The 12,165-nt window shown below is 39.4% G+C and overlaps 1 pseudogene; it reads left to right on the top strand.

The window, feature by feature from the left end:
• The first annotated feature begins 9,980 nt into the window (after positions 1 to 9,980).
• Positions 9,981 to 12,165, top strand: part of LOC105526821 — a 26,438-nt pseudogene continuing 24,253 nt past the window's right edge.

Here is a 12,165-nt window from a genome sequence, read left to right as displayed (position 1 = left end):
CTTTCTTTTTTTTTTTCTTTCTTTTGAGGTGGAGTCTTGCTCTGTCACCCAGGCTGGAGTGCAGTGGTGCGATCTCAGCTCACTGCAACCTCTGCCTCCAGGGTTCAAGCAAATCTCCTGCCTTGGCCTCCCAAGTAGCTGGGACTACAGGCATGTACCACCACGCTAGGTTAATTTTTGTATTTTTTGTAGAGACTGGGTTTCACCATGTTGTCCAGGCTGGCTTTGACCTCCTGACTGCAAATGATCTGCCCACCTTGGCCTCCCAAAGTGCTGGGATTACAGGTGTGAGCCACCATGCCCAGCCTTGAGATATTTCAAAGTAGTGTTGCAGTGGACCAAAATGTATGTGTGCATGCATATGCGTATATATTAAAATGAGCCAAAATGCCCATCAACAGTCAAATACGTGAGTTAATTATGACATACTCATGCATTGGAGTAGTATGCAACTATAAAAATGAATAAATTATAAATACACAAGAAATGTGGATCCACCTTAAGGGCATAATATCGAATAAAAAAAGGCCAGACATGATATATCCTATGCAAGTGGAATCACGTCAATAAAACAGACATAATGTAATCATATTTTAGGCATGTATAATTGTATGTAAAATCTTAAAGAAAGTCAGGAAGCAAATAGGTATTTCAGGGATACTGGTTACAGCTGCAGGAAGGGAGGCATTTATATTGAAGAAGTGGCAAGTCTGGGACTCTCTTATATTATGTCTTGCCATGAGTACCAGTTATGTTGCTGTGCAAGTCAACAGTTCATTAGGCACTTCTCTTTATGTATTATATTTGATAATTACAAATAAGGTACCTGAACTATGTTTAAAATGAAAATGAAGACACAATCATATGTGTTGATAAAGGAAGTTTCAGGGTTTCACCTAAACTTACAAAAGCAAGGACAGACTCTGCTAATTGAACTTTGCTCTTCACTCCTCCTGGTGCGCCTTGTTATTAGGGCACATGCAGCAAGCTGTGACATGCTGAGGAGCCCCCCTGCAATGGTGTCAGGGGATGAAATAAGGTTGGAGAGGAAGCCTTACATCGGAATCTCATTACTTGGGTGAGGTTAAGTCAGACACTTCATGTTACTATAGCATAGTTGTGTGCGTGTTCATATGTTAATTCTATTCTAGTATAATGAGGGAAGTGCTGGAATTCAGCACCAGCCAAGTACCTAATGTGCCCTTCAACCCCTGACCATAATGAATATAAAATGCTGGTAGTAATAGATAGATTGAAATGAAAAACCCCTTCATCTTGGCATGTGAGAGATTTGCAATCGCATTTGGATTCTCAAAGTGCTGTTTGATTGGAGATTAACATGTGGGTGGATTGACCTTTCTTGCAAGAGCCGTTGTTTTTACACTAGATGTGTGAAAAACAAATTTCAAATAGCTGCCCTATTGTACTTCTTTTGTGATTCATATTATCACCCTTTTAGATTTCTCAGCAATAATGGTGCTTATTAAACTCACTGGGTCTTTTTTTTTCCCTTAACTCTACTTAAACACCTTTTTTTTTTTTTTTTTTGTCTTCCATAGGGGTAGAATTTTCTACCAACAGAAAAGTTTTTTCACATTCTTACACTGTCAACATATGGTTTTTTGATTGGCTTGTGTTTTAGTCCCAAGAATGTCTGCTTTAGAAATTAAGGGAAGTCTTGGTATATTTTGTATAGAGATTTTTCACCAATTCCTAGGGAGGAAAACATCATATATCATTTTTATCAGCTTTAAAATCATTTTCTTTCTTTCTTTTTTTTTTGAGACAGAGGCTCACTCTGTTGCCCAGGCTGGAATGCAGTGGTGCGATCCCTGATCACTGCAGCCTCCACCTGCCAGTTAAGCAGGTGGCAAGATTCTCTTGCCTCAGCCTCCCGAGTAGCTGGGATCACAGACCACACCCGGCTAATTTTTGTCTTTTTAGCAGACTTGGTTTCACCATGTTGGCCAGGCTGGTCTCGAACCCCAGGCCTTAAGTAATATACCCACCTTGGCCTCCCAAAGTGCTGTGATTACAGTAGTGATCCATTGTGCCAGGCCCATATTTTCTACATATAGATCTTTCTTTTGTCTTAGTTTTTTTCCCTTCATAAGTGTTTCCTACATGCTACCTTGTAAACCAATATGTCAATTTTTCTTGTTACAGCTATCAAATTGCAACAAAGTAGATTTAGGTTCTTGTCAAATTCTGAAATTTTTTTAATTAAAAAAATTTAGAAGATGATCAAAATTGACCTACACTTTTAAATCTCTGAGTGAAGAAATTATCTGAAACTATATATTTTGTACTCCCAGTGTGGATCAATTTATTTTAAGCTTTTGGAGTTGAGGTTGGGGTGTGGTTTGGGGAAGCAAATAATAGTTCCCCAAATTAAGGGCAAGTAATCATACCACTGTTGAGATATCTGACATTCCTCCATATTTTATGTAGGCTGAGATGTAAATTATTTTCCATCATGTATGCTTTGTTTGGTTATAGATGCAATCTTTATTTTTTAATTATTATTATTATTATTATTTTTGAGATGGAGTCTCACTCTGTCACCCAGGCTGGAGTCCAGTGGTACAATCTCAGCTCACGGCAGCCTCTGCCTCCTGGGTTCAAGAGATTCTCCTGCCCCAGCCTTCCAAGTAACTGGGATGACAGTGAGTGCCACCACACCTGGTTAATTTTTGTATTTTTAGTAGAGATGGTGTTTCACCATGTTGACCAGGCTGGTCTCGAACTTCTGACCTCAAGTGATCCACCCACCTTGACCTCCCAAAGTGCTGGGATTACAGGAGTGAGCCACAGTGCCTGGCCTTGGTTATAGATACAATCTTTATACCTGTAGCCTGTTTGAACTTATTTTAAATATTTGGAAGCTATTAAATAGTTTCTACTCAATGGAGTAATGAATGCCAAACAAAAATCAAATACACGCAAAGAATCTTTTACCCAATCAAATCAACTAATAAACAGTAATATATCCCGTCTAGAAAGTTTAAATATTTTGGTGTTCAGTGGTATCTTGTTCTGTTTCATAGAACATCTTCTTTTGAAGAATGGGATGGGGCAAAACGGAATGTAAAAAGACATTAAAATATTTAAATTTAATTCTGGGGTCTAAGTTTCTTAAGTAGCATCTGTAAAGGAAGCCTTTCTGTTTTAATGTTTCCCCTGTATTACTCACATCATTTTAGGGGCACACCACAAAATATGTTATTTCAAGAGCTACATATTGAGTTTGTTTGAGGAGAATAGCTTTGAAAATCAATTTATTTTGTCTTATTTTCCTTAAGGCTGACTTATAAAAGCAACATTCCCCTAGCTGATTTCCTTTCTTTTCATAAGCTACCCAGGAGGAGATTTTGTGAGTCATGGTGCACTAAAAAATGGCCCTTGTTCCTTAAGTGTCACATGGACTACAGCAAATACTGACTTTAAGTAGTCTTAGGAGCAGATTGATGGGACATTTGTACGTTGAAAAGCTATCTCTGGGGATTTGTAGAAACTTATTCAGAAAATAGATAGAAGTATGCATGCTCTTCAGGGTCACTGGGGAGTCTAAGCAAAATGCCATCCAACCAGCAGTGACTGCCGAGACTTATCCACACTTCTGCCATCCGGTAGAATATGAAACAAAGCTAGAGTACACAACTTCCTGTGGCTCTTCTGCTGCTCTCACAAAGTGGCTTTCTTAGATGATAGCCTTTGTCATCTGTAAACATGACTTACTGTGGAGAGGAGACAAGTGATCCTCAAGTAGCATCAGGCTGAAGTTCATCCTGGTTCCATCAAGATTTTTCAAAGTCAGAAGTTAAAATGTGGATTGACCTACTTGAAACTTTCTTAGCTGAAATATGGAGGATAAAATGTGGATGACATAAGCAGGCAAGATCTGGGAGGATTCTCATGCATCTCAACATCAATGGAACCACATTTGAAACCCGTATGAAAACCCAAGCCCTAGACTGAGTTGCTCACAAACAATGGGACAAGTAAAGTTTTACAGGGGGTAGGAAGAGTGGTGAGTTATAGGAATGTAGATAGTGTAGGGAGAAGAGAAATAGACTCAGAAGAGCATCTATTAACCCTGCTAACATAAACTTTGCTGATAATGAGCTTAAAGATACTTGAGATGATGTCTTCCCTGCCATGATTCAGTCTGGCTTCTCTAGGCAGTACACATACTTTGGTGTAGGAGATAGGGAGTGTTACACAAGAATACACGACCACTTTGTAGTGCTGGCCAGCCAGATGAAAATGAGCGCTAGGTAATGCAGTATTGCTGTTGGGTATATCTCTGTTTCTGTCCTTGTGTGTGTATCTACATATAGTTAGATATCAACACAGACACATACAAACACACAAATACACAGACACAAAAATACACACACACTCACAAACAACCTGGTGGCAATACATGGAGATTTTCATGATGCTTAAGAAAAGTGAAATTTCCTTTTCCTGGGGTGTATATATGTCAGTGGCAGGGTGCCTGAGGTGCTGGGCCAGCTCTGCCCCGTGGGTGAACTTGGGTGGTCTGTCTGAGGTGAGAGGCTTAGGTTGTGGGCTGGTGACCTATCTCAGCCTGTGCAGCTGACTAATAAGCAATTGTCTTCTAACCAAGTGTTGAACTGCATCCAGGTCTGTGGAAGGTTAGTCTACTTCCCCTCCAGGATTCAAGGCTCAAACAAGTTTCACTTCGCTTTCCATGATGCATAAAAAGATTAAAAAAAATTCTGAAAGCTCGCTGGCACCTTCATCTGGAAGGAAGTACAGTAGGTCCTTAGAAAGATACTCACCTGTCTGTGCCCTCTGTGAGGGGTGAGAGCCCTGACTCTGCAGGGGAGCAATTTGTTAAACAAAGGAGGAATTTTGGCAGTGAGAGTGCCAATGACTGGATGGGGTATATATGTCTTGGTCCCTCTGCCAGCAATTCCAGCACTTCCTTCCTCTAGTTCTGTGGCTGCAAAAATGAGAGCTAGAATAACGGGGCAGGGGGTGGGTGTGGGGCTAAGGGATGGGACACTATTCGTCTCCCTGCTTTGAGTATTAGCAGAAGAAAGTTGGGCGCAACCACTGGGGTTCCCTGGATGCTGTTTTTCATTGGAGCTACAGAAGATGTTTTACTTTGCATCCTCTTTTAACTTGCAATCTTGCATGTTCTAGCTCTGGATGTGTAAAATAACTTGGGGTAAATCAGTCTTAAGCAAAATCTCCAAATGAATGACTTGTTTGTGGGGCTTGCTGTTCTCTTTTAATATTTTAATTTTTCAAATGCTCGTTACTGTTTGGTGCCACCCCAGTTTTTAGGATGACTAATGATTTCATGCAGCCAGGGATCCCTCCTCAGAGAGGTCGAAAACATCAGATTAAAAGCAACCACAGCTATTTATAGGATGTGAAAATAGCTGAGTTTCTTGATAAAATCCAGAAGCATTTGCATTTTAAAAATGGAGACCTCATTGCTGAGAAATCCAGAGGAACAGACCTTTAAAGACAGATTGTTGGGTATTTTTATGTCTGGGCAAGGGAGATATTTTGGGGCAAGGAAAGCTTCTTAAATTACACCATTCTGGCGTGCTGCCTTTATCTACTTGTAAGGTTAGTCCTAGTCATGGATGGGATGTATCCAGATGAATGGCATTGTTCGCTAGCAAAATGAGGCCATCAAAAGTGCCTGTGATTTTCCCATGGTCAGATGAAAGTTACTCTTAATCATTTAATTTTGCTTCTCATTTTATCAGCAGCCTCTAGAATGCTTTCCAGGGTTATTAAAATGATGATTAATTAAAACACAGGTAAGAGTTAATGAGATTTGAAAAGTGCTTGGACATCATTGAGGCAGATAGTTCTAGGTAAGGAGATTCTGAATGAAAGTCATCATCATTCCATCATCATCTTGATCACCACCATCACCATTGATATTAACTGTTAGCATTTAAATGGTACCTATTTGCAGAGATTTCAGCATCTGACAGAAAATTGCTTGTTCTCACAACATCCTGTTAATGATAGAAGGTGGTTGTGTTTTAAGAAATCCTGATGGTTATCACCCACTGGGTCCTGGCTGTCTAGTCATGCTGATGCATCTGTTCTCTCTCCTTGACTTTTCTGTCCCTCTAGAGCTATGTAGCAACAGTTCAGTGAATGGGCAGAACCTTGTCACCCAGGGTCTGTGAAGAGCAGAGCTCTCTGTTCTCGTCAGTTGCCATTCACACTCATCTTGGGGGAATATTACACCTAATTCGTCTCAGCTCATTCTGTTCATCTGTTGCCTCATTCCTTTTTCTCAGCAATTTGTCTTTTCCCCTTTCTTTCTCCTGTCTTTTCTAGCATTCTACTGCCTCCCCTATCTCCATTCTCTATTCTCTTTCTATTTTCAATGGCCAGTTCATGTCTCTATTATTCCTTAGTTTGCCCTGTCTTGGAAGCTTATACAAGATAAACTAGAGATGTAGAGATACGTGGCTCTCTTTGACTTTCTTTTTTTTTTTTTTTTTTTTTTTTTTTTTTTTTTTTTTTTTTTTTTTTTTGAGACAGAGTCTCACTCTGTTGCCCAGACTGCAGTACAGAGTGGCACGGTCTTGGCTCACTGCAACCTCTGCCTCCAGGGTTCAAGCAATTCTCTTGCCTCAGCCTCCTGAGTAGCTGGGACCACCGGTGCACACCCGGCTAATTTTTGTATTTTTAGTAGAGACGGGATTTTGCCATATTGGTCAGGCTGGTCTTGAACTCCTGACCTCGAGATTCACCCGCCTTGGCCTCCCAAAGTGCAGGGATTACAGGCGTGAGCCACCGCGCCTGGCCTGTTTGACTTTCAAAACTGGGGAATTAAGTACTTTGCTCTGTTTCTAGCGTACATGCTTTTATGTGTTGATACTTCTCTGCCTTTGGTGACTGTTAGCATGTTTTTAGTAACTTGATTAGGTCAAAGTGACTGATTTCTTTTTTAGTTCAGCTCTCTTGTTCTCTATTAAAGTTTCATAGAAATTGGAGTGGGAGAGGAAATTCTGAGGGCTTCCAAGCAGAGTTTTGGCAACATGTACATTCAAGGGAGGAGTAAAAAGGATTGTGGACTGTGTACTGGTCAAGTGTGCATCCAAGTCAGTGGAGTAACAGACAACAGCTCACATGCATTGAGCACATGCTCTCTGCTAAGCATGGTTGTAAGCACTTAATAAATAATAACAAGGCATGGTCAACTCTGTATTATTAAATTACCTGTACTCTATGACTCCTTAGCTCCTGCCTTTTTGTATTTGCTTTATTTCTTCAGTGTTCTTGGTAAAAATTTCATTTCCCTAATTTAAAATTCATCATGCCTGAAATATAAAGACAAGGACCCATCCATACCTTGGATGGGACTGAGAAGGTCACTCCCTATAATCTGTTACAATGGGATGGTGTTTCTGTGAAGGGCAAATTGAATTGCAACATTAAAGAATTAAATTAGGCAGTAATAGTGAGTCTTTCTCTATTTGAAGTAGTCTTTCTAGTCTATAATTTTAGTGTTTCTGAAGATGTTACAAAAATAATTGTTCTTGCCTGGCACAGTAGCTGAATCCCAGCTTCTCTGGAGTCTGAGAGGGGAAGATCACTTGAATTCAGGAGTTGGAGTCTAGTCTGAGCAACACAGTAAGACTGAGCCCTCCATCTCTCTCTATATATATATATGTATATATATTCTTTTATAAAAATTGAATTTGTCCAGACGCTGATAGCCCCAGAAAAATCAGGAAGAATTGGTAAATCACTCAGGTAAAGTGATTCCTGTGGCTATAGAAAGGTGGTAATGGTGGTGGGTTATAAATAAACAAATGACCCTGCCTTTGGCTGGAGTTTATTCTGGCCACTTTCAAAGCAAATAATTTTTCTGCAGGCATATTTTTTACAGACATAGTCATTTGTGAGGAAGAAAAACATTTTCTGTAGATGGTCAGAAGTTGCAGCATCCTCCTGTTTTGAGAAATGGTAAATCTAAAAACATAAAACAAAACAAACAGAAATCCTCAGCACCTTTACAATCTAAGATTTTTTTTTTTTTTTTTCACATGATAGAAACTTGGTTCTCTTGGCCTCCATTAGGGAGGTGTTTTGATGTTCTCCTTTTTATTTCTTCTTAAAATAACCTTTTATGTCCTAGTGCTTGTGAAAAATACCTTTGATTCTCACTTGACCTCTTCCACTGAATTGGAAAATTCGGTTCCATTCTCTTAGCAGGTAAATAGCCTTAAAACCATTCATGGTTTTGTCAGGGTAGAGAAGAGTTGAAAAGCATTACATATGTTCCAAGTTAAGAGAGGCCAATCTTGCTGTTTTCAAGTGGTTCCTTCCCCTCCCTTCTTCTATTACAGGCTCAACCACAATGGAGCTTTAATCAGCTTCATTGATTTAAAGCTAATTTGCACTTGGCTTCAAGGTTAAGGTCCACAGCATAAGCTGAAGACCTTTAAATCAGAAGTCAGACTGAAAAGCCTTAGGTATATCATATTGTCTGCTGTGCATAAGAATGACAGCTCTTGATGACTGCGAATTAACTATTGGGGAAAAAGGCACAAAGCCAGTTTTTCTTCTGTGTTAATATAACCTCTGCTAGCCGAGTTTCACAGCATTGCTATCAGCATTTCTGCTTCATCATGTAAATGGATGGAATTGGCTCAAAATACTTTGGGACTATGATGTTTGTAGCCATCCGTTTCTGCTTGGTTTCGGTTGGATTTCAACCTAATTGCCAAACTGATTCCATCTGTAATAACTTTTAACATTTATTTTTCCCAAAGGGAAAAAAATGTCTTGTCTGTATTCTGCAATTAAGAAGGTGATGAAATATTCAGTGTATGTCTCCACTCTGACTAAATTCTTTTGTTAACTTTATCAGATAAACTATAAAATATTAACCAGGCTCACTGTTTGAGCATGTGCAGATGGCATAATATTTACCAGACATGTTTTTAATACACATTTAATTTTATAAATTGAATTAACTATTACATGGCTAATTTTTTTCCTCTCTTTTCCAAATTGATGCAACAAGCATCCCTGTTGTTGGCTGTATGTACTACACTAGAACATTTGTGGATAATTACATAAGCTTAGCTGTGGATATAATAAATAACATTTCCTCCAAACTTAACCGCATGAAATCAAATCAAGCAGAAATAATGCTATTTTCTAAGCAAAATTATGCTGAGTAGCAATATGTGGGTTCTTTGCTTTTTTTCTCTGACAGCTCAGTTTTTAAAATTTTCTGGAACGTTTAAATAGGTAAGTTAATTTTACCCACCTCTCTTATCCTCTATACGACTTCTTGTATATATCCATATCTTCTCTGCCGTTCCCAAATGTACTAACATAATAGCCACATAATGCTTCACCTAAATCAGATTTTCTTAGAATGTGGTTTGGACTGAATCAAGGTCAAATTCTAAATTATGGCACAAAGAGCCATGAAAACCTTTTTTTTTTTTTTTTAAATAATTAATAAAAGACTTGGTTATTGGTGAGCTGCTAAAATATCAAAATGGTTCTGAGCAGGGCAGCAGTGTGATACAGGTTATACTAGAATTTCACTGTAGGGATTGGAGAAAGGAGGGCGGATGGCTAATTCTGAGAGTCAGGGATAGTGGTAAGGAGGACATAACAATTTGGCTAAGATTTAAATGTTTGCCCATTTGGACGAGGGGTGTGCAGTGTAGAAAGGACATTCTAAGCAGAGGGAATGGTGGGAAGGGCCTGTGGGAAGTGGTGAATGTGTGATTACCATGAGAGACCTGTGAAAATACCTGGAGTATGAAGGACAGAGTGGTAAGAGAGGAAATTAGGAGGGTAGTTGCAGCCTAGAACCTAAAGGTAGAATTAGCAGGACTTGCTGATGTCATGGTTCAATGGACCATGCAGCCACAGGAGTATGATGTGCGGGGAACAATGTGACGGTCGACAAAAGGCAAGCAATAGAGGGAACAGAGTCAGGAATGGTGACTGAATTCCTGGAGGTCCCCAGGACTCATTTAGAGAGCTGCATTTTGGAAAAGAATTCAGCTATGAGCAAGATGAAGAGAGCGTGAGTGTTCAAAATAATTCATTTTGAATATGAAACCTTATTTTGTACCCCAAGTTGATGAACAGGGGACTCAACAGCTCCGTGCACGAATCACATTCAAATGTACACAAATGTCGAAGTTGTGGAATCTGATTTAATCATGTTTCACTATGCACTCAAAAGTGGTTTTGAGAGTCCCTCATCCCCTGCCCTCACTAATTGATTATAAACATAATTACTTAAAGTATCATACAGTGCAAAATTATCAACCCTAAAAAGAGCAAGCACTCCTATCCATAATGAGTAATATGTAGTTAAGCCCGAAAAACTCAAGTATTTTCCTAAGTAAAGAGACTAGTGTTGGGTGCTGAGGGATAGAGGTGAATAAAGCCTCTAAGAGCTTTCACTGGCATTGAGGACACAAAGCATGAATACATCACATTTTAAATAACAAAAGCGTTAAATTATTCAAAAGAACACAATTTAGCATGAGAGGGGATAGCTGCAGATGCAAAGAGGGTGCTTACAACACTGAGGCAATATCATTGCATCTACTTATTTTAGAATATATCAGTCCATAGTAATGTTGACAACCCGCTTCAATTTGTACATGCAAGTTAAACATAAAACACATGTTTCATAGATAAGTGGAGACAATAATGATGGGTTATCTCAAGTGAAGGAAGGCAGACGAAGCCAAAGAGACATTTGTGTAATAGAAGTGCAATGCAGAACTGAATTGAAGCTAAAAATTTGTTCACACAAAGGAGCAGGGGCATGCACAATAACTGAATTCCCCCAAAAGCAAAAGGGTGAGTTTGGACAAACACTGTTTTAGCATCACTGTTTATTTTAACATTAGTTTTTAATTCTCCCCCCACCACATTTAGTTATTATTCAGAGTTTTATTGTCATGGTCAGCACTAACATCCTGAAAGGCAGCCTCAGGCAAAATTGCAGAAGAGAACCAACATTCAACACCCCCAGCTGCCACTTTAATGTCCTTCTCTGCGTCAGTGATGGTTGCCACCCACTTAGGGCTCAGAGCTCTTACCACCTTCCTGACAATCCCTTATGGGCATCTGCTTTAGGAAAAACAAACAAGCAAGTGTATTCACATAGAGGTGCTAAAATGCGAGAAGTTTAATTTTAACTCTCTCTGTGGGGCATTTACACTATCACTATGGACAGAGACTTTTGCTACAGGGAAGGCGTCTGCTTGTATTTTGAGGATTCAGCTGGTTTAGGGAAGAAACAGTCTGAACAGATGTTGATCTTCTTCACCCTTGAGCATACATCACAGAATCAGTCACCTACTACACCTACCCCCTTCGCCACCTCTTATCTGTGTGATGGCAGCAGCCTTCGGGTGGGTTTCTTCCATTTTCCAAGACCTTTTCTGTAACAGAACCAAGTAAGCTAAAAAAAAAAAAAAAAAAGATATAAACATGTATTGGGGTTCAGGATATAGTATCCCTGAATATTTTAGGCTAAAGGAATTTGGGAAAACCACAAAAGCAGGAAGGTCTCCCTGACCTTTCCCCCAAAGCAGGTCATAAAACCTAGGGAGGATTTTCTGACCTTCCTCTGACGCAGTTGGTAAGAACTTCATGTGGGACGTACCCTCCCTATACCCAGAGGAAAAGGCTATCCTTATTTCTGAAGACAAAGGGTCACAGAGAAGAATCGGAACAAACAGGCCCTGCTAAGTTTTCCCCAGTTTATTACCATTAGATCATACTGCTTTTGTCATATTATGTTTCTTCACGACTATCCACCCTTCAAGTTTAGCATTAAAACACACACGTTTAACTATTTCTTTGGGTCTCATTTTCTTTGGAAGGCTCCTGTGTCATGAAAAACTTACATTAATAAAATGGTATGCTTTCCCCTTGTTAATCTTTCTTTTGTTACAGGGACCTTAGCCATGAACTCGAGATGGGTGAGGAAAATATGTTTTTCCTCCCCTACAGATGTGCCAGAATGATGGTCAAACTACTGACTTTCTCTGCCTTACTCTGTTGCTCCAGAATCCCCGAAAGTTTCTAATTGTTCATTAGGACAAATAGGAATGTTTCAACCTCATGACAGTATTTTTTTTTACTATTTTTTTTACA

Source organism: Colobus angolensis, unplaced genomic scaffold, assembly GCF_000951035.1.
Source record: "Colobus angolensis palliatus isolate OR3802 unplaced genomic scaffold, Cang.pa_1.0 Scaffold6, whole genome shotgun sequence".
NCBI lineage: Eukaryota > Metazoa > Chordata > Mammalia > Primates > Cercopithecidae > Colobus > Colobus angolensis.
Note: the sequence above shows the minus strand (reverse complement) of the source record. Positions and strands in the feature narration are given on the sequence as shown.